Raw genomic sequence first — 24,729 nt, forward strand, 5'->3', positions numbered from 1 at the left:
TTTGACAGAGAGAAAGCAGGGGGAGGGGCAGAGGGAGGAGAAGCAGACCCCCTGCTGAGTGGGAGCCCAACACGGGTCTCGATCCCGCAGGATCATGACCTGAGCCAAAGGCAGATGCTTAACCAACTGAGCCACCCAGGTGCCCCTTGGGGGGGGGGGTCATTCTAAAAACTCACTGTGTTGCTCCTCAAATCAAGTCAGATTACGTGCCTGGATTTGCATGTACACATGACAAAACACTACCTATGTGTTCTTCTTCTTCTACCAAGAGAGCCAAGCCTGATGTCGGGTCCCAGAAATGCCTTCGGGCACAAGCATTGCTTGTGCAGTGGTGTAGTCAGATGCTCGTTTTCTCTCCCTTCACAACAAGGGCTTCTGAACTCAGGGTTGTTTTCTAGGAATCTGAAATCATCAGAAAGCAACACAAGAGAGGTCCATGGGGGCAGAGTAGGCAGGGACCCGGGAGTCTGTAATTCACAGTTCCTTGTTCCTGGGACAGAAGTAAGCTGCCTGACGGACAGCCCGGGGAGGGGGCCTCCTGCAAGCTTGTTCCCCAAGCTCCACGCATCACCTTTTACTTGTTTCCTCTCCCTATAAAAGAAGGGAGAAGAATGTCTGGTCTGAGTTGCAGCAGGGGTTTTGAAAAGCTTTTCCATCCAGTGCTGATAGCTGCCCGTAATTACAGATACCCATCCTAGAATCTTCTTAACTGAGCAGAGCCAGAGAGCTAGTTCTAATTTCTCTGCCCAAGTAGGATTTTGTCTCCCAGCTCTGGTTTGTTTTTTGGTTTGTTTGTTTGTTTCCCCCCTCTTATTCTGTTTTTAAAGGGGAAGAAGCATTGTTGCCTCATTAAATCAAGGGCCAGTGTTATGGACTGAATGTGTCCCCCCAAACACGTATACTGAAGCCCTCACCGCCAATGTGATGGTATTTGGGGACAAATGGTATTTGGGAGGTAATTAGGGTTCAGTGGGGTCATAAAAGTGGGGTCTCATGATGAGATTATGACCCTAATCAGAAGAGACACTAGAGAGATAGAGATCCCTCCGCACACACGCACAGAGGAAAGGGCATGTGAGGACACACAAGATGGTGCCTATAAGCAGAGAGAAAACCTACCTCGATGACACCTTGATCTTGGACTTCCAGCTTCTTGAACTGTGAAATATAAATTTCTGCTGTTAAAGCCACCCAGTCTGTGGTATTTTGTAACGGCAGCCCAAGCTAAAGAAAGTAATTAGAGGCCACCATCTAATGGAAAAAAAAGAAAAGATATAAAAAGACGTCACTTTTGTGACCTCAGAGGAAGCTGTGGCTACTGGGTGAATCAGGTGAAATGTCCTTTCATTTCTCACCCACGGAGGGTGGCTAGGTCCAGAGGGACAAATTGGCTTTAGTTAGCACTTTGCTCAGTGGGGTTCTGCCTTGCTTTTAAGCTTCTCTTGATTCAAAGCCCCCCTTGGACTTCTTAATAACATCAGCAAGGGCCGGTACAGCAAAGCATTGATTTTTGCCATTTTTAACCCACCGTCGGTGGTAACTTTTGTTATTATTAATATTGGTCTCCAAGTCGTTTAGATCATCTTGAGAATAGAAGCTTGCGGCACGAGGACAAATGGACTCAATACTTTTTCTTAGTTCCTTGCACTTGATTCTGAAGTCCATCCTTAGACTCAGACACAAGAGTGTGGGGCCAAATGGAGCTACAATCCCCCTCGTGTATATTTCCAGAGATGTTAGGGAATTGTCCTCCTTTCCTTAGACCTGAGACTTGGAGGAAATCTTCAGAGCTAAAAGTTGCCCAGCTGGAAGAATTAAAGATCGTGTCAAGACTTAACCCAGTCATGTAACACAGCCCCAGTCAATCTTCTCATAATTCAAGGCTCCATGTCTACAAAATGAAAAGATTTAACAGTGTTGGACCTGACAGTCTATTTATGCTTTCTCTGAAATACGTGGTCCTCCACATGTGTGCCGGCTTCTATGACTTTGGAAAGGATTCTCCAAAGCATCTTTCTCTGTATCAGTTGCTCCCAAAGCGTAAACCAGCAACATTAGCATTACCTAGGAATTGATAAGAAGTGCAGAATTCCGGGCCTCACCCAAAACCTACTAGATGACAAATTGCAAGAGGGACCCAGTGATCTGTGTTTCCACAAGCCCTCCAGGAGATTCGGAGACACAGTCAATTTCAAGGACAACTGCACCCTTATTTTTAAGCACCTCTGCCAACCTAAACATGAGAAGCCATGCAAAGTGATCTCATCCCTCTTGCCAGGGTGATTGGCTCAGGTTAGTTCAACAGTTTTAAAGCCTGTGACTCTTCATCTATATTTGGCGAACAAGATATCTTTTCTCTCCCCTTGGATGTAAACCCGGAAAGCAGAGGTGTGGGTTGCTGCCAGTCACCATCTTGCACCAGGAGGGAAGCCCGCCTAAGGACAAAATCCACCACTGAGGAGTGCAAAATGAAAGAATTTCAGAGATAAAGACCTAGATTTCCAATACAGTCATGCCCATGAACTGTTGCTAGAATTTCTAATTAAGTAATACAACAGATTATCTTTATCCCTCAGCCAGTTAGATTCGGATTTTCACTTATTTGCACTCAAAAACATCCTGACTAATAGTGATAACAGAGAGTCCAATTAGGAATCTAGTGTAGAATCAAGAAATGTACAATGGTGGCTAATAGCAAGAGGGTGATGGAATTGGGAATGGAGACAAGTGAAGAGTTTCTATTTGGAAATAAGAAATTATGGGGCTTAATTCTGCATGGGTAAAGGAGTGGAGACTACTCTAAGAATTGGGAACAGATCTTCTGATCTGCAGAGATTTTACTATTACTGACCCTCTCCCAGCCCCCATGATATATCCTGCCACACTTTTTGTCCCTATTATAATCCTTTCTCTTTTTTCTTTTCTTCATATCTCAATCTCACCCTTTATCCATTTCTGACCCACAGTTTTTTGCTGCCCAGATTTACTCCCCACCCCATTTTCCATTAAAAATAGTCAAGGAAACACATATAAACAAATTAAATTTTAATAATCTAAGTTTAACACAGAATTGAAAGATTATTCTTTCTGTTAATACATTAATACAAAAAAATGTTTTTGAGCACCATCTATGACTTAAGTGCTGAGTATGATGAGAGGAGGTAGCAATGAGCTTGTCCTCAAGATTCTTATGGTCAGGAACAGTATCAGCCACCTTTGCCTATAAAGGGTCAGATTTTCAGCTTTATGGGCCACATGATCTGTTACAGCTACTCAGCTGACTGCGCAGAGTGAAAGCAGCCTTGGCAATATGTAAATGAATGGGTGTGGCTGTGTCCTAATCAAATTTATTTACAAAAACAGGCAGCTGACCAGATTTGGCCCTTGGGCAATAGTTTGCTGACCACTGATCTAAACAGACATCTGATAAGGAAATGATAATGCAACATAGAGAAGCAATGACAGAGTATCTTCTACGTGAGCTGGGTACTTAAACACTGCTTGAAGGTACAATTTTAAGCTAAGGAAGTATTTTCATGTTTCTTCTTTGTTGGTCTTGTCCACAGCATGCTGTAAGTTAAAGACAGGGCCTTCTGGAACTGCTGAACTTCTACAGGACTGAGAAAAAAACAAACCTGTTAAGATTTACTGAGGAATTAGCCTACTTACCAATCAGAAAGCATAAATTGAAAAGAATATATAAGAAAGTAATTTTGTTATTTCTTACTACATAGAAGTAGGAAAATAGTGGAAGAAAATCGTTACCTTGACTCCCCCCTAGATCATCCCCTTCCCCTTGTGCTGGAAACCCAAGACCTCTCCACTGTCCTTGAGATACCAAAACCCTACAATAAATTTATAGATAAATGTAGAAAGAATCAAACTCTTCACAATATTGAATCTTTATAAGAAGTGTACTTTCCTCGTTTTCAATTCTTCTTTTATGCCTCTCGGTAGAGTTTTGTCATTTTCTTCCAACAAACACTGACCATTTCTCCAGTTTATTCCTAGATAGTTTATCTTTTTGTTGCTCTTGCAAATGGGATCTTTCCTGAATTTGATTTTTTGACTTTCCTCTCTGTGTCTAGGAAGTGATTGATTTTTTTAATATTAATTTTTTAACCAGGAAATTTATAATCTCTTACTGTTAAGATAGTTTTTCAGTTAAATCTCTTCCCAAGTATACAATCATACCATGTTAAATATTAATAAATTTTACTCCATTTTTTGGATACTCGATACTTCTTTTCTTATTGCATTGATTAATACTTTCAAAACAATTGAAGTGAAAGGTGCTTTGTTCCTTATTTTAATGGTAACTCTTCTTGTATTTCATTTATCAATCATGATGTTTACCTGGAATTTCATGTGTACTTATCAGATTAAAGATTTATAAATATATTCATAATTTATTGAATTTTTTATTAGTAGAAGTAAATAAAGAACCCAGAAATTGATCCTTGTATATAAGTGAATTAATATGGTAAAATTCATTTCTGAAGTCAGTGGAAAATGATGGATTATTTAATAAATGGTACTAACAGAATATTATCCATCAGAAGAAAATATATTTGGGTCTCTGTTTTATATTGTTTCCAAAAGGAATTCCCAGTGGCAAAACACTCCAGTGTTAAAATAAAATATTGATGGCAAAAATATGCTGTTAACAAAGTCAATAGATGGTAAAAATAGATTTTACTAATTTTTTTTCAATGCAGATAGATACCAAAGATAGCAAATAAAGGGTCATGTGTATAATGCCCAAAGAACATTTACAAGCTTACCAGAAAAATACATAGAATCCAATAGAAAAAAAATGGCCAAAAGCTGTAAAAAAAAGAAATTCACAAAAGAACATACTCAAATGGCCAACGTACATGAGGGACTCCAGTTCACTAGCAGAGAGGGAAATATGAATTTAAATCATAAGACAATATATTCTTATGACTATCAGATAGCAAAAAGGAAATAGCATCAAATATGGTGTGGGAGGCAGATACAGCGCTCTTATGTTACTGGTGCAGATTTGAATTTTTATAGCTTTTTGGGATAGCAATCTTTCAGCATCTATTAAATTTCAAAATACATGTATTCTTCAACCGAGCTGGCTTAATCTTGGGAATCAGTTTTCTGGGTACCGTGGTGGACACTGTAGCTCACCACCAGGTCTCCTCTTCAAGACCCATGCACTCGTTCCTCTGACAGTGAGGAGTGCTGAGTCAGTGCTCAATCAGTGGGGCAGATCTGCTCTGTGTGATACAGAATGAGGAACAGGGGCACCTGGCTGGCTCAGTCGGTTAAGTGCCGACTCTGGGTTTCAGCTCAGGTCATGATCTCAGGGTCCTGAGATTGAGCCCCTCATTAGGCTCTGGGCTCAGCGGGGAGACTGCTGGAGACTCTCCCTCCCTCTCCTCCTGCCCCTCCCCCCACTTGCACACTCTCTCTAGAATAAATGAATCTTTAAAAAAAAGAATGGGGAACATATTATAGAGATTAGACTTGACACAATCGTAGGAGGCAGTGGCCTCGTCTGGTACCCGGCATCTGGTGTGGGGCCTGAAGTCACTATAGGTCAGCCAGACCAGCAGTCAGGAACACTGAACCTGGCCCAGAGGAAGAGCACATTGCACCTGGGAGGATGTGCTGAGTGCATGAACACAAACAGGTGTCCCAGGAGCATCAATCACAATGCCATGAGACCTGAAGGAGAAGCTAGTGCCCTTCATCATGGACCTGCATGCTCACTTGGCCCAGGACTCAGAGAAACTACAGGAATAGATGTGGTGGGAGGGATTTTGGGTCCATGCGCTCACCAAACAGGTGAGTTAGTAGATTAACAAAAATGTGTGCAAGTTACCCATGCCTGGTGGCCTACGCGGACTTTCAGACATAACAAAATGGCTGCCCCTTTACTTCTGCCTTCCGAATCTCACACGGCTTTCTTGTATGATGAACACTAACCTGGAGCAATCCAGGGAAGGGAATTCTGCACAACGTAGTTCCAGATTAGCTAAAGTGATACAAGACAAAACTCTGCAGTAACTCCCAGTGAAGTTACTTTCCAGGAATTATCATCATATAAAGGGAGCTGCCTCATCCATCCAAGGGCACCCCTTCCCTGGAAGCAGCATCTGCTATGGAAGTACAAAGGTTTGATTTCCCTGCCAAGTACAAAGGTTTGATTCCCCCCTGTATGACTTCGAGCAACCACCCAATGTCAGAGCTACCAAAGTCCTTGAAGCTTCTGATCCAACTGCTCTGCAATTCAACCTCACCTTCTGCCCAAACTTTGCCTCTCACCCCAAATAGATATTGTTCTTGGAAGCAACCCCCAGTAAGCCTCCTGCAGCTATTCTCAGGCACTCAGAATTTGTTTTCCAGGACACCCAACCAATTACAATTACATACAGCTATCTTACAATGCACTGTTTGTAGTGACAAAATGAGGAAATTATGTGATTCCAATTATAGGTGAAATATATTATGATATATCCATACCATAAAATATTTGCCAGAAATAAAATGCCCCAGGGCTACAGATGTTGACCTGGAAGGATTCCCACTAGGTATTTTGTTGAGAAAGAAAAGCAATACATAGAAAATTCTATATATTATAAAAATATTTTTTGTTAAATAATGTCAGAACTCGGGCGCCTGGGTGGCTCAGTTGGTTAAGCGACTGCCTTCGGCTCAGGTCATGATCCTGGAGTCCCGGGATCGAGTCCCGCATCGGGCTCCCTGCTCAGCAGGGAGTCTGCTCCTCCCTCTCCCGCTCCCCTCTCTTGTGCTCTCTCTCTCTCAAATAAATAAATAAAATCTTTAAAAAAATAAAAAATAAAAATAAAAAAATAATGTCAGAACTCATACACAACCTCTTTGTGTATGTAGATTTTTTTGTATATGTATGAATCTATATATATATATATGTATATATATGTACATACATATATGTTGGTATGTAATTACACAGGCAGGAATTTAGAAAGTCCACATGCTAAGTTGATGACCTGGCTTATTTGGTGGGAAGAATAAAGGTTGAAGGGGAGGGAAGAAGAGAGAAACAAGCAAAAATGTATACACTGATAAGTAAGATCTCATCTATGCAATGATATAAATAATATATTTATGTGTATCTGTGTGTATGTGTATTTAAAGTATAGTCATATAATTATACACAAATAAAATATATATAAAGAAAATATGGTACATTTATATCTACTTACATTAAATAAATTAAGATGCGCTGCCTTTTTGCAAGGTATTGACAACATAATAAAAATATAACTTAGATCAGAAATAAGTGCTTCATTTTATCAATAGAATTTCTGATCTATATGGAGAGGGTCATTAATAAGTTAGACACAATTTCTAATGTTGTAACATCCATTCCTTTCTGTTAGTACACATTCATCTCTTAATGTGTCATAGGATCCCATTTAGTAATTTATTTATGGTGTTTGGCTCAATATTCTTAAGGAGATTGTTTTTCAACTTTATTTAGGGGAGATCTCTGTGTGCTGACTGAGATCAGATCTGGAGAATGGGATTAGGAGAGCTCGGTTAGGAGAACCGAGGTGAGAATCGGTTTGAGGAATCTCGGTGAGAAACAGTGATTTAGAGAAAGATGGTATGAGAAGGGACCTAAGATTAGACCAGAAATATCATGGAAGTGCTAAACTTTGCTGCTAGATTCCAGGTGAGGAACTGAGGTTAGGGAAGGGGACAGGATGGTGTTTAGGCTGCTGTATTTGGAAACTGGGCCCTCAATGCGCAGTTTGGAAGATGGAAGAAAAGACCAGTAGAGAGTAGGGGAAGAAAGAGAGGAAAAGAAAGACAAGACATGAAAATGGACACTCAAGCCTGTTGGGAGATTTACAATCAGTTTTGCAAAACTGCAAAATTTTGTTTGCTATAATGAGAAATAAGGATCTGAAAAGTGAATTTGTCCTTTCTTTTTTTTTTTAATTTGCACTTCTCGAAAGTTCCCTAGACTCTGAGATGGTGTCCATCTCTGACATATGTGGTGGCCCAGCCCACAAGCAGTGTTCCTGACGTAGCTGACTTCTGTTTCAAAAACACAGGACCAGAAACTTGGAGCAGCATTTCTCTGGGGCCCCGATCATGTTAGTCATGAAGGTGGATGTTTAGAGCTATGGCTGATACATCTGAGTTCTGGATCCCAAGTGAAAGAATCCTCCATGTGCTCCTTTTTTTTTTTTTTTTAAGATTTTAATTTATTATTATATGGGAGAGAGAGAGAGAGCGAGCATGAGTGGGGAGGAGGGGCAGAGGGAGAAACAGGCACTCCTCTGAAAAGGGAGCCTGATGTGGGACTCGATCCCATGACCCTGGGATCACGACCTGAGCCAAAGGCAGACGCTTAACCAACTGAGCCATCCAGGCATCCCCCTCCCTGTGTTCCTTAAAAAACCTATTGTTCATGTGTGTTATGTGGGGCCCTCTAAAGTGTGTATGTGGTCAGTCCTGTCTTTGTCTCGGCCGAGGCTAAAAATCAGATGGTGAAAGAGGAATCAATGTCCTCTCATGACAGCAGGTTTTTAATTAAGGCAAGATGGTGGTGAGGACATCTTAGATGATCGAGTACATTGCAATATCATGTGGGAACTTGCAGAAAATAGAGTAGAAGGATTTGGAGTGGGGCATGGGTAAGGAATTGAATCAGACTAGAATATATCCAAGGAGTCTAAGAAAGAAAAGAAAATCCTAGTTCTAATGAACAACCAGGGACAACTGGACCTCCCAGAGGTGGTGAAGTAAATAAGAATGGAGGCATTATGGAACCAGTTTCTTGCTTAGGCCCCTACTGCTTCTTTGGTAGTTTGGGGTTCTTGAGATGACAGTAGTTTGGGTTTCTCCCAACAGTGTGGAGCTGATGCAGAGCCGCTCACTCAGGTCTCTCTTGTTGAATCAGCAACAATCTCAGGGAATGCACCCCCTCTGTCTTAGGTGGCGAAAAGAATCAGCCCGTAGTGCCAACAGAGCCCTTTCTCGGGGGAGCCTCCTAATCTCACCGATGCTGCCTGACTCGGGCCAGAGTCCCCCAGGCCTCAAATCTGTGCTTTTTTCCCTGTTTTCTTTTTTCTTTCTTCGTCTTCTTCTTTTTTTTTTTGAAAGTCCTTCTTTCACTTCCTTATTTCCAAATTGTGTATCAATTTTTCGTGCTTCAAATACCATGGTAATGACATCCAAGTAAAATGTTTTCATTTTCAAATTTATATTTTATTTTTTTCCAGCTTTATTGCAATATAATCGACAGAACACACTGTAAGTTTGAGGTGTACAATGTGATGGTTTGATACATGTATATATCATGAAATGTTTACCACCGTAAACTGCACCTCACGTAATTAACCATGTTGTTGTTGTCCTTGTGATGGTGGGAACATTAAAGCTCTGTTTTCATAGCAACCGCGGAATATACAATTCAAGATTGTAAACACTAGTCACCATGCTGTGCCCTGGAGCCCCAGGACTCATTCATCTTAGGACTGGAAGTTTGTACCCTTTGATTTCCTTTTCAACACAGTGGAGAGATCCTTTGCATTTCTGGGTGCATTTTAAGCTTTTGGTTTTTATTTTGAGAATTACCTAGTAGTTTTCATACACATTACTCAGGAATGTGATCCATATTATTTTCACTTAAGGATTGACTAAGGATTGCTTATTTCCTAATATGTGGTCTATGTTTGTAAACTCTCCATAGACACTTGGAAAGACATTGCCTTCCAGTGTACAATAGGGAAGATGGCCCTCTATTGGGTCTACCTTTTAAATTACACTTTAAATCCTCTGTATAAATTTTAAGATGGATCTATGGGATCAGTCATGGGAGGAGAGAGAGGTTGAACTCTGCTAATTAACATTTTTTTTTTCCCTTTTACTGCCTGAAATTCTTGGTTACATATTTTAATTATTTTGTAATTTGGTGCACAAAGACTTATGAGCATTCCATCTTCCGTGTGTTTGGACCCTTTATTATGATAAAGCACTTTTGTCATTTATGTTTGTGTCTTGGATTTAACTTTGATGTTAATATTGCGGCCTCTGATTTATGTTTTGTTTGTGTTTCCCTGGTGTGATTTTGGTCTGTATGTCACTTTCAACCCTGCTGAGTCCATTTTAGATATGTCTCATATAGATGGCATGTAGTTAGGTTTTATTTTTTTGATATAATCAGAGTGTTTTTCTTTCAATGCTTTAGTTTATCCCACTGACATTTGTTGCTGTAACAGCTATTTTTGTTCTGAATTCTGTCATTTATGCTATTCCGCTTGTTTTTAATGTTTCTTACAGTGTCTGTTATTTGCTCTATGGTCGATGTTTTCTCTCACTTTGTATGATTTTGGTTTTAGTTTTCATAGCTTGTAATGTTTAGAGACTCTATTTTTTTGCATCGTTGCCTTTATAACTTTAAATACCATAATATATAGAAACATCCTTATTAATCTATCAGTTTCAAGTAGTATCAAATAAAAAAAATGAGGACCGTAATACTCTGACACTTTCCCCCAACCTCTCTCCACATATAACACCAAATGTTGGTAAGTTACATTATGATTTTTAAATTGTCAGGTTAAAAAACATTTACACTTTGCTGTGGAACTAATCACATCTGTTCAGCCAGTTTTTTTTTTTTTTTTAATTTTATTATGTTATGTTAGTCACCATACAATACATCGTTAGTTTTTGATGTGGTGATCCACGATCCATTGTTTTCGTATAACACCCAGTGCTCCATGCAGTACGTGCCCTCCTTAATACCCATCACCGGGCTAACCAATCCCCCCTCCCCCTCCCCTCTAAAACTCTGTTTCTCAGAGTCCATAGTCTCTCGTGGTTCATCTCTCCCTCCGATTTCCCTCCCTTCATTTTTCCCTTCCTTCTCCTAATGTCCTCCGTGCTATTCCTTTTCCACAAATAATTGAAACCATATGATAATTGACTTTCTCTGCTTGACTTATTTCACTTAGCATAATCTCCTCCAGTCCCATCCATGTTGATATAAAAGTTGGGTATTCATCCTTTCTGATGGCTGAGTAATATTCCATTGTATATATGGACCACATCTTCTTTATCCATTCATCTGTTGAAGGGCATCTCGACTCTTTCCACAGTTTGGCTATTGCGGACATTGCTGCTATGAACATTGGGGTGCATATGGCCCTTCTTTTCACTACATCTGTGTCTTTGGGGTAAATACCCAGTAGTGCAATTGCTGGGTCATAGGGTAGCTCTATTTTTAAATTTTTGAGGAAACTCCACACTGTTTTCCGAAGTGGCTGTACCAGCCACAGTTTTAAATATAAATGGAATCAATGCTTGCCGCCTAGCCCTTCACCTCTCAGCTCCTACCTGGAGCTTTTCACTTTGTTTAACCACTCACTTGCTGGAACATCACCATCTTCACCATCTTTGTAAAACACCATCTCTGGGCTCCCCACCCCCCACATCCCCCCATAACACTGCAATGTTTCCCATTTTCTACAGCTTATCAGCCACAATTCTGAGTATTAGACTCAAGTCTCTCCATGCGTTTGTCCCTTCCTGCCTTCCTAGCTCCACCCCCAATCAATTCCTGCCTTCATGTTTCTACTTCATTGGTCCATCTGTGATCATTTACACACTGATCGTGCTCTTTGATGCTCCTGGACTGTACTCACATTGCCAAATACTTCACTCCCTTTGCCTTATTTCAGCTAATTCTTGTTTATTCAAAAACTCTCAGGTCAGAATTTATATTTATATTTCAAGAAAACTTTTATTGAAATATAACTTGCATGTAAAAAGCTACAAATGCTGAGTGGACAGCTTGGTGAATCTTCACCCGCTGACACACAAGAACACATAGTCAAGTACCCAATCTCCAGATGGGGACATAGAAATGTATGTGCATTCCAGAACCACCCTCCCCCCCGCCTGCCAGGCACCTCTAATCTCTGCCTCCCTCCCCAAAGGGAGGCCATCTCATGACTTGTCACCATTAGTGATTCTTGCCAGTTTATAACCTTTCCGTGCATGGAATGATGATGCATGTGTACTTTTGTGTCTGAGTCCTCAGACCCTGCAGGTTTTGGTCACCTGCTTGAACCTGGTTACCTCCCCAGCCCCAACCCCTCAGGCTTTATCAGCCCCAGCTGCTCCCTGGGCCCCTCTGTCTTTTCAGTTCTAACTCCCAAGTACCCCCCACCCCCACCCCCACCATCCAGGCCACCTGTCAGCCTTGAGGGGCTCCTTAGTCAGGGCCCACTGGCCTGGTCACCTCCAAGAAGACAAGAAAAACAAAAGAAATGGAAGACAAGGAACGAGATGGATATAGAACCTTTTTTTTTTTTAAAGAAGACAAAAGAAAAAGGATGGGAGAAAAGGGAAGAGATCATCTGTAGCATTCTTATTTTGAGGTATTGAGATTTTCAGTTCTGGTGTTTCATATATATAATAGAATATACAATATTATATACAGATATATATGTGATTTATATATACATATATTCTATCCTACATATATGATTTATACCTATGATATATATATATATATATGTCTATCTTATTTTGAAGTATGGAGATTTTCAATTCTAGTATTTCATATAAATAACAGAATATATATATATGATATCATATATATGATATATATATATGATATATATATATGGTGGTCATATATATATATATGATATCATATATATCAATATATATATATGATATCATATATATTATTTCTATGTATATATTTCTATCATATATATGATTTGTAAGTATTTATTTTTATCATATATGTGGTATAGATATTATATATATGATTTCTAGTGAAATTTTCCATGTTGTCATATAAAGAGTTATTTAAAAAAATAAAAAATTGGGCGCCTGGGTGGCTCAGTTGGTTAAGCGACTGCCTTCGGCTCAGGTCATGATCCTGGAGTCCCTGGATCGAGTCCCGCATCGGGCTCCCTGCTCGGCAGGGAGCCTGCTTCTCTCTCTGACCCTCCCCCCTCTCATGTGCTCTCTCTCTCTCTCTCATTCTCTCTGTCTCAAATAAATAAATAAAATCTTTAAAAAAAAAATTAAAAAAAAATAAAAAATAAAAAAATAAAAAAAATAAAAAATAAACATATTAAAAGTTATGTTAAAGCCTATGTCTGATAATGTCAACATCTCCATCAGCTATGGATATGTGTATAATCATCTATTTCTTCTCTTGGTCCTTTTTCTTGGAATTCCCGTAATTTTTAACAGAATAGCAGATGCTCAATATGAAACGATGCTATATACCTTGTATAGAGAGTCTCTGGATGATATTCTCTTATTTAAGACTTCTCTTATTTTCTTGAGTCCTTCAGGTTGTGATTTATAGTGAAATTAGTAGTGGACCACCAATCTGGGACCGAGTGAATTTGAGGCTGATTTTTAGGTTTTGCAAGACATAGTCCCGTTGACTCTCTGAGCCTTTCGGGGTCCTTGTTTGAAATCAAAGGGTGTTTCCCAGGGCTCCTTCACCTTGAAGTGCTCTGGACTAAAATGCCGTAAAGCTTCTCAGACCCTCGGTCCCTTAGCATCTCCTTTCTATTGGGCTTTTCCACCTTGCAGCCAGCACAAGGCACACATCAGAGAATGGATGAAGGGGAAGAGCAGTTCTTGCGTCTTCCTTCTTTCCTTCTATGTGGGATCTTGGGCACTCAAAAAATAAGACCCATGAACTCTGGTTTCTTCCTCACATCCCCATGAGACCGCTAGAAGCTCTGTTTAGCTTCTCTGCTTTGGAGCAGCTGTTCTTGTTTCTCAGACTCTCCATGTATCTTGTGAAGGAATCAGTAAGTCACTGGGCTGACAAGTTAGAGGAGAATATCAGACTCACCTCAACACCTTCTCTTTGCGACTTTGGCAACTCACATCCTGGCTGCCTTGTCACATGAAAGTGGGTTCTTTCACTGGTCATTTTTGTTTAGTTTAATTTTGTCTTTTTGTTTTTTGTTTTTTTGTTATTTGTTTTTTTTAAATACATGTTACTGGGCTTTCCTAGTATTTCTCATGGGGAGAGCTAGCCTGCTGTGTGTTAGTCCGTTGTAGACATAGTAGAATTCAAATAACGTTTTTTTTTGGTCTGTTTGTTTGTTTTTAGCAAATCAGCTACTAACTCACTCACTCCATATATCTCTCAGATTCTTTTTTTTTTTTTTCTTTTTGGTAGGCTCTATGCCCAGCGTGGAGCACAACGTGGGGCTCAAACTCATGACCCTGACATCAAGACGTTGAGCTGAGATCAAGAGTGGGACACAGCCAACTGAGCCACCCAAGCGCCCCCTCCCAGACTCACTGGGATGTGACAAAATGTGAACCTAAGAATTGCTTGCAGTTAGTGTTCACTGCTACAACAGTCTGTTGTTCCCATAGCTGAGACCTTGACATTGGTGCATGTGCTACGGTTGCAGCTGGGTAGAAAGAAAGGCTCACCCACGTGTCCTCTTGTGCAAGAGCAAAATTTCCAAGCCTGAAAGAAGAAGCATATGGACTATATAATCATAGATCGCCACTAAAATCTATTCATATCTACTAATGAATCTATTAATTTGGGGAGGTAAGAGCCTGATTTGAGTGGGCTCTGCAATGAAAACAATTGGAGCCTACCAATATTCCAGTAGAACAAATACCACATTTTTGCATGTTGAGTGCAAGGTGCCTGAGGGCATAAGTCACATCCTTTTTTTTTTCTCTAAGTCAAGGTTTTCAGTAGATGCTGGTTAAAATGTGTGCCCTAATGACTTCATCAATGCCTAATTGAGAATTTCCTTTGTTAGGTCATTCATCTCCCCCCCCCCCCCCCCCCCCCCCCCCCACAACCTAATACACATTGGGAATGAGTGCTCTCTCCTATGGAAACAGCAGGGAGCAAAGCAGCTAGAAGCCAGGCTCTCTGGGACTTACTATCTGATAACATTTTTACTTAAATACTATTTGTTTTGTTACTGTGGCCCCTTTCCCCTAGCTACAAAGGATCATATGCCTAAATACAGAAAAATAACTATAGAGAAAGCAAATAGATTAAAATCACACATCTTTTCACCTGACTTGAATCAAGGTAATAGTTCCTGCTTCATTCGTTCATGCATCCTACTACAGTCATAAACATTTATGCATAGATATTCGTCCACATGTAGAAGAAACTGGGTCATACCATACATATGGGCTTTTTAATTCTATCAGTATACTTTGAATAAGTCGAATAACTTTCTATTTTTTGAAGTATTATAGATATATACAATGGTACGTGGAATGACCAACAATCTTGCAAACATCTCAAAGTTTTAAAAAAATTAAAATGTTTATCAAATGCCCATATCTTTTTCTCCATTGTATTGCTGTCTACCCTCCTCTTCCTGCACCTCCAGTTTTACCAAAGATAACCATTTTCTTGGTTTTTATGTTCATCACTTCTATGCATTTTTCTATACTTGTTAAATATATATGTATCCCTAAATATCATACTATATAATAAAGTGTATTTGTAAATTTTATGGAAAATCATATTTCTGAGACTTGCTTTTCTTCCCTTTAAATTACAGTTTTGAAATTTATCTATAGAGAATTATGTTAATCTAGTTCAATTTATAATTTCCGTATAGTAGCCCACTATATAGTATAACATGATATGTTTATCCATTTTTAAATGAATATTTTGTGTGTTTTTTTCTAATTTTTCACATTTACCCATGAGGCTGAAGTAAATATTCTAACCTGTGCTTTCTCAAGTACATATGTAAGAGTGTCTCTAATAATAATAAATAAAATTGCTCATTTAACAGTGTATGCAATTTCAGTTTTACTAAATACTGCTGATGTCTCTCCAAAGTAGTTGTACCAATTAAAATTCTCAGTTTCACCGTACATGAGTTCATGTTGTTCAACATTCTTGCCAATACTTGTATTATCAGGTTTGAAAATTTTTACCAATTTTATGAGTATGCAGAGGAAACTTATAGCATTGATTTGCAATTCTTTCACAACTAGTGAGACTCAGTATTTTTTTTCTTAAAGATTTACTTATTTATTTGAGAGAGAGAGAGAGAGCACAAGTTAGTGGGGGGGAGAGGGAGAGAGAGATTAAGTAGGCTCCACACTGAGTGGGGAGCCCTCAATCTCATGACCCTGAGATCATGACCTGGGCTGAACTCAAGAGTCCGTCACTTAACTGACTGAACCACCCAAGGCGCCCCTATATTTTTCATATATTCACTGGCCATTCAAGTTTGCTCTTCTAAAATGTTAAAATTGGGGCCTATATTATTATTAGATTGTGTTTATCTAATTTATTTTAGGGATCCTTCATATAACACGCATACTAAATCTTTACTGATCCCATGCAATACAATGATGACATAAGTCCAGATTATATATAGTGTCTTCACTACTTTTGTGACCTGAAGTTTTAATTTCTTTGGTGTAATCCCAATCAAGCTTTTCCCTTATGGTCTGTGGGGACTTTTGGTAAAAAGGTATTTTTCTGTAATTTCTTTTTAAAATTTGGCTGTTCACTTTGAGATCAATATTCCATATGAAAATAATTTCATTTATAGAGATAGCATTTTTTTTCCTACGAGGATAATTGTTTGCCACAGCACAGCTAATTACAGAGTGTGTGCTTTCATTCCTAATATGGAGTGGCACTTCCGTGAGGTATCAGCATTCTATGGATATTTTAAGTTTTTGTTTCTAAAATCCTACTCTGTTCATGTCCTCTTTTTTTATCCCTTCATCAAGACTATACTCTCTCAGTTACTATAGCTTATAATAATTCTTGGTATTTATTATGATGTCTACCTTTTATTCTCAATTAACTTGATTATTTCAGGGCTTTTGTTCTTTGAGGCCCTTTTTAGAATCTATTTTTCCATTTCCATGACAAAACCTTTGTGATTTTGAGTTGCAAAGCTTTCAATTATATATTCATTTGGGGAGATTTAATATTTTATCTGTTGAGTTTCTAAGTCCATAGGATGGCCATATAAATTATCATCAAATGGCAGATGTATAGTTATGAAATATTTATGTATTGATCAACATATTGTTATTATATTGATGAAACTATAAAATAATTCTCTTCAAAACCTAGTTTCAAAGATTAAGTTATACCTAAAAAGAAAAATAGCAAGTATCTGTGTAAAAGGGGATAAAATTAGAAAAATGGTCTTATTGTGGACTATTAAAATATAACAGAATAGTTATTCTTAACACAAATATTTAATGAATTTCTTAGGTCTTTCTGTTTATAGTACAGAGTAAATGACGTTTTTCTGAAGAATTTTTTTGTTACCTTTTTTTAAATTTTTATTTTTTTTAAACTGACCTCAAAGCACACTTTATGATTAATAAACTTGAAATTGTCTCTATCTTAAATCTACTCTTCTCTATGTATACAGTTTTCCTTTTTTTGACAAACATCTTATTTTTTTAATATTTGTTTATTTTAGAAAAAGAAAGAAAGTGAGTGGGAGGGGCCGAGGGAAAGAGAGAAAAGAATCCTAAGCAGACTCGGTGCTGAGTGCGGAGCCCCACGCGAGGCTTGATCTCACAACCCTGAGATCGTAACCTGAGCTGACACCAAGACTCGGACATTTAACCAACTGCACCACCCAGGCGCCCTTTTGACAAATATATTCATAAAACAAAATAATCCACTGAGCTGCTCTGTAATTATTGATTTTGCCAATTTTAGTACTATGAAATCATAGTTTGGATGTTACTCCACTCTAGTATAAAATAAATGTATCTAATTAAAAGTAGAAGCTGCACCAGAATATTTCCTTATCAGGTGAGAGTTTCAAAATACAATTGTACAAATTTAACATTAAATCTGTTACATTCTTTGAACTCTTTTTATTTAATTTACTTAGGGTGTTTTTGGCCTTTGGGGGGTATATTTTTATGTAAAACACACATACAAAGAAGTATAAGTATAATAATCGTACACTTTGATCTGGCAACCAGCTCCAGTTTAAGAAGAAGAACATTGCCCATGGTCCAAACCACCAGCCCCACTCCCCATCCTGTCCCCTTGCAGTGACTACACCCATCCTTCACCAAAAGACACCACTAACTTGATTTCTAACCCCATGGATTAGTTTGGCCTCCTTGTGTACTTTTTATAAAGGCCATTTTAGAAAATGTAGTTTTTCATATCTGGCTTCCTTCAGTGAACATTGTATCTGTAAGATCCCATCATGTTTTGGAGAATACTTGCAGTTCATTTATTTTCATTGCTGTCTATTATTCCATTGTATAGATAGGTCATAATTTATCTGTTCTACATTATGGTATTTTTCAGTCTCAAGCTATTATGGCAAGTAGTGCTATGGACAGTTTATTGCATGTCTTTTGGTGAACTTACAAATGGATGTACAAGTAGGGGAGGTAGTCCTATTTCATAGGGTGTGCATGTGTTATTCACGAGAATTCCAATTGCTCCACATTCTTAACAAGCTTTGGTGTTTTCAAATGTTTTGAGTTTTAGATTTTCTGGTGTGGTGTCATAGTTGCACATTTTTTGTTGGTGGCATTTTTTGTGCCAATATTTTTTATTAGTTGTCTTTTTCTTATAGATCAGAAGGGATTCTTCAATTGTATTGAATGCAAATCTTTGAAAATCTTCTTAAAATGTATAACATGCCTTTTTCTTCTGCCAATAGTATAGATAAACCTAAGTTTAAAATTTTACCCATAAATGGAAAAAACATGATACTTTAATTTAGAAAATATTTTCTCTCTAGACAACTGATGTACCTATTGAGTTCTGAAAAGAGTTTTCTAAAAGAGAAAATTCTAACTTCTATTTTTATCATATTTAAATATATAAATATTTTAGCCTTAATATGTTTATTTGTCAAATAGATTATCTAATTCAGTGGCATGTTTTAGACTTAAAAATGGTGTTATGTGCAGAGGTAGAATTTTTGTTGTCTTTTTGTTGTTGCTCGTGCCGTTAAACTCTTCATTGCTTTTGTTCATACTTCTTCTCTTTTTCAAACTTTGTTTCCAACAGATACATTTAATGAAGAGTGTAATCTGCTGCCCATTTTGGCATTTCATTTGTTGAATACTTTGACTAAAGATTTCCAACTAAATTTGCAAAAAGTACAACCAAAATTGAGAGAAATATTTTTTTAAAGTGTTAATGATCATCGTAAGCAATGTTGCTTCATTTCCCAAAGAGTGTTTCCAAGGTTCAAATATTTCTAAAATCTAATCAGTGACAGATGGCAAAGAGAAAGTATGACTCTCATGTTCACATACTTTTTTTTTTTTTTTAGATTTTATTTATTTAATTAATTGACACAGAGAGCGAGACAGCGAGAGAGGGAACACAAGCAGGGGGAGTGGGAGAGGGAGAGGGAGAAGCAGGCCTCCTGCTGAGCAGGAAGCCTGATGTGGGGCTCGATCCCAAGACCCTGGGATCATGACCTGAGCCAAAGGCAGTCGCTTAACCAACTGAGCGACCCAGGTGCCCCCACATACTTCTTAATTCAGTACTGGTTTCATCACAAATATTTTGTGGTTTGCTTACTGCATATATTAAAAAACTGCTATAAAATCCAACAACTCTATACAGCTTCTGTTTTCCAACCAACAAGTCCAAGTGAATTTATTTTTCTTTCATTTTTTGAATTTATTAAGAACATTGTTTTACTATAGCGAGGCGCCTGGGTTGCTCAGTCAGTCAAATGTCTGCCTTCGGCTCAGGTCATGATCCCAGGGTGCTGGGATCGAGCCCAGTGTTAGGCTTCTTGCTCATCAGGGAGTCTGCTTCTCCCTCTGCCTCCCCCAATTTCTGCTCATGCTCTCTCTCTCTGTCAAATAAATAAATAAAATCTTAAAAAAAGAAAAATAACATTGTTTTACTATGGCACTGGGCTTCGTCAAAAGCTTTACTTATTGGGTGCCTGGGTGGCTCAGTTGGTTAAGCGACTGCCTTCAGCTCAGGTCATGATCCCAGGGTCCTGGGATCGAGTCCTGCATCGGGCTCCCCGCTCTGTGGGGAGCCTGCTTCTCCCTCTCCCACTCCCCCTGCTTGTGTTCCCTCTCTCGCTGTGTCTCTCTCTGTCAAATAAATAAATAAAATCTTTAAAAAAAAAAAAAAAAAAAGGGGGCGGAGCAAGATGGCGGAGGAGTAGGAGACCTGGATTTCCTCTCCTCTCAGGAATTCAGCTGGATAGGGATCAAACCATTCTGAACACCTACAAACTCAACAGGAGATCAAAGAAAAGAAGAGCAACAACTCTCTGAACAGAAAAGCGACCACTTTTTGGAAGGTAGGACGTGCGGAGAAGTGAATCCGAGGCGATATTCGGGAGGATAGACGGCGGGGGAGGGGCCTCCGACGGCCGCTTCTGGCAAGTGATAGAGCCACGGAGCACAAAATCGGAACTTTTAGAAGTCGGCTCCGCTGAGGAACGTCACTCTGGTGGCGAAGTGGGTGGTGGAACCCTCGCGGGACAGTGTGGTCTCAGGACCCTCGGGGTCACAGAAAGACCGGGGGTGCCTGAGTGCGGCAGAGCTCCCAGGTATCGGAGCGGGGAAGCCGGCTGCAGAGACGGAGCCCAGGCGCGGGCTCTCAGCTCGGGGCTGCTATAAACCGTGATCCGCGGCACAGTCGGGCCACAGCTCCTCCAGCAGGGACCCAACAAACGGCAGATCCGGGGAGACTCACCTTCTTCCCCCGGGAGGAGAGGTGCGGGAGCGCACCGCGGGGATCTGCTGGGTTTGGAGACTCCACCCGGGGTCGGGTGCCAGATAGAAAGGCGCGGTCACAGGCCAGGTGAGCGCGGAGTGCGGCCGGAGACCGGGGAGACGGGAGTGACTGACTGCTTTTCTCTGGGGGCTTGCTGAGGAGCGGGACCCCGAGTTCTCGGCTCCGCCGGGGAGGAGACTGGGAGGCTGCCATTTTCACTCTCCGCCTCCAAAGCTGTATGGAAAGCTTGCAGGGAACAAAAGCTCCGGAGAGCAAACCCGAGCAGATTACTTAGCCCGGACCGGCAAGGGCGGGGCAATTCTGCCTCCGGCAAAGACATTTGGGAACCACGGCAACAGGCCCCTCCCCCAGAAGATCAGCAAGAACAGCCAGCCAAGACCAAGTTTACCGATCAATGAGAACGGCAGAACTCCAGCGCTAGGGGAATACAGCACATAGAATTCATGGCTTTTTTACCATGATTCTTTAGTCTTTCAAAGTTAATTATTTTTTTTAACTGTCTTTTTTTCTTTTTTCCTTTTTTCTTTTTTTTTGAATTTTTCTTTTTCCCTTTTTCAACCAACATCTTATCAATCCCTTTTTTAAAAAAAAACATTTTTATTTTTCATATTTAAAGTCATATTCTATCCCTTCATAGTAGTTACCCGTATTTTTGGCATATATATATAAGTTGTTCTCTCTTTAAAATCTTGAGATAGTTTCTTCTAACAGATCAAAATATACTCTAAATCTCTAGTGTATGGTTTTTTTCTACTCCCCTGCCTGATCACATTCTCTCCCTTTTTTCTTTCTTTCTTTTTTTTTAATCCTCTTCTTTCTTTTTTCAAACAACTTATCAAATCCTTTTTTAAAATTTTTTATAATTTCCATCTTTACAGTCATATTCCATCCCTTCATCATATCAACCCTTATTTTTGTACATATATAAGTTTTTCTTTCTTTAAAATTTTGGGAGGGACTTTCTTTTAACAGACCAAAATACACCCAAAATCTAGTGTGTGGCACTGATCTATAATCCAGCCTGATCATATTTGATCATAATCTGTTTTTGTTTTGTTTTGTTTTGTTCTGCTTTTGTTTGTTTTTATCTTTATCTTTTTCTTTTTTCTTTTTTTCTTTCCTTTTCTTTTTTCTCTCTTTCCCTTTCTTTTCCCACTGCTTCAGGTCTTTTCTGATTTGTTTAGAGTATATTTTCTGGGGACGTTGTTACCCTGCTAGCATTTTGTTCTCTCATTAATCTATTCTCCTCTGCACAAAATGACAAGACGGAAAAAATCACCTCAACAAAAAGAACAAGAGGTAGTACCGACTGCCAGGGACCTACTCAATACGGACATTAGTACGATGTCAGATCTAGAGTTCAGAATCATCACTTTAAAGATACTAGCTGGGCTTGAAAAAAACATGGAAGTTATTAGAGAAACCCTTTCTGGAGAAGTAAAAGAACTAAAATCGAACCAAGTAGAAATCAAAAAGGCTATTAATGAGGTGCAATCAAATATGGGGGCACTAACTGCTAGGATAAATGAGGCAGAAGAAAGAATCAGTGAGATAGAAGACCAAATGATGGAAAATAAAGAAGCTGAGAAAAAGAGAGATAAACAACTACTGGATCACGAGGGCAGAATTAGAGAAATAAACGATACCATAAGACGAAACAACATTAGAATAATTGGGATCCCAGAAGAAGAAGAAAGAGAGAGAGGTGCAGAAGGTATAATGGAGCAAATTATAGCAGAGAACTTCCCTAATTTGGGGAAGGAAACAGGCATCAAAATCCAGGAGGCACAGAGAACCCCTCTCAAAATCAATAAAAATAGGTCAACACCCCGACATCTAATAGTAAAACTTACGAGTCTCAGAGACAAAGAGAAAATCCTGAAAGCAGCTCGGGAGAAGAGATCTGTAACCTACAATGGTAGAAACATTAGATTGGCAACAGACTTATCCACAGAGACCTGGCAGGCCAGAAAGGACTGGCAGGACATATTCAGAGCACTAAATGAGAAAAATATGCAGCCAAGAATACTATATCCAGCTAGGCTGTCATTGAAAATTGAAGGAGAGATAAAAAGCTTCCAGGACAAACAAAAATTAAAGGAGTTTGCAAACACGAAACCAGCCCTACAACAAATATTGAAAGGGGTCCTCTAAGCAAAGAGAGAGCCTAAAAGCAACATAGACCAGAAAGGAACACAAACAATATACAGTAACAGTCACTTTACAGGCAATACAATGGCACTGAACTCCTATCTTTCAATAGTTACCCTGAATGTAAATGGGCTAAATGCCCCAATCAAAAGACACAGGCTATCAGATTGGATTAAAAAACAAGACCCATCGATATGCTGTCTGCAAGAGACTCATTTTAGACCCAAAGACACCCCCAGATTGAAAGTGAGGGGGTGGAAAACCATTTACCATGCTAATGGACACCAAAAGAAAGCTGGGGTGGCAATCCTTATATCAGACAAATTAGATTTTAAACCAAAGACTGTAATAAGAGATGAGGAAGGACACTATATCCTACTTAAAGGGTCTATCCAACAAGAAGATCTAACAATTGTAAATATCTATGCCCCTAACATGGGAGCAGCCAATTATATAAGGCAATTAATAACAAAAGCAAAGAAACACATCGACAACAATACAATAATAGTGGGGGACTTTAACACCCCCCTCACTGAAATGGACAGATCGTCTAAGCAAAAGATCAACAAGGAAATAAAGACTTTAAATGACACACTGGACCAAATGGACTTCACAGACATATTCAGAACATTCCATCCCAAAGCAACGGAATACACATTCTTCTCTAGTGCCCATGGAACATTCTCCAGAATAGATCACATCCTAGGTCATAAATCAGGTCTCAACCGGTACCAGAAGATTGGGATCATCCCCTGCCTATTTTCAGACCACAATGCTTTGAAACTAGAACTCAATCACAAGAGGAAAGTCAGAAAGAACTCAAATACATGGAGGCTAAAGAGCATCCTACTGAAGAATGAATGGGTCAACCAGGAAATTAAAGAAGAATTAAAAAAATTCATGGAAACCAATGAAAATGAAAACACAACTATTCAAAATCTTTGGGATACAGCAAAGGCAGTCCTAAGAGGAAAGTATATAGCAATACAAGCCTTTCTCAAGAAACAAGAAAGGTCTCAAGTACACAACCTAACCCTACACCTAAAGGAGCTGGAGAAAGAACAGCAAATAAAGCCTAAACCCAGCAGGAGAAGAGAAATAATAAAGATCAGAGCAGAAATCAATGAAATAGAAACCAAAAGAACAGTAGAACAGATCAACGAAACTAGGAGCTGGTTCTTTGAAAGAATTAACAAGATTGATAAGCCCCTGGCCAGACTTATCAAAAAGAAAAGAGAAATGACCCAAATCAACAAAATCATGAATGAAAGAGGAGAAATCACAACCAACACCAAGGAAATACAAACAATTATAAGAACATATTATGAGCAACTCTATGCCAACAAATTAGATAACCTGGAAGTAATGGATGATTTCCTAGAGATGTATCAACTACCAAAACTGAACCAGGAAGAAATAGAACACCTGAACAGACCTATAACCACTAAGGAAATAGAAGCAGTCATCAAAAATCTCCCAAAACACAAAAGCCCAGGGCCAGATGGCTTCCCAGGGGAATTCTACCAAACATTTCAAGAAGAATTAATACCTATCCTTCTGAAACTGTTCCAAAAAATAGAAATGGAAGGAAAACTTCCAAACTCATTTTATGAGGCCAGCATTACCTTGATCCCAAAACCAGACAAAGACCCCATCAAAAAGGAGAATTACAGACCAATATCCCTGATGAACATGGATGCAAAAATTCTCACCAAAATACTAGCCAATAGGATCCAACAGTACATTAAAAGGATTATTCACCACGACCAAGTGGGATTTATCCCTGGGCTGCAAGGTTGGTTCAACATCCGCAAATCAATCAA

Source organism: Phoca vitulina, unplaced genomic scaffold (genome assembly GCF_004348235.1).
Source record: "Phoca vitulina isolate PV1807 unplaced genomic scaffold, GSC_HSeal_1.0 scaffold65, whole genome shotgun sequence".
NCBI classification, from domain to species: domain Eukaryota; kingdom Metazoa; phylum Chordata; class Mammalia; order Carnivora; family Phocidae; genus Phoca; species Phoca vitulina.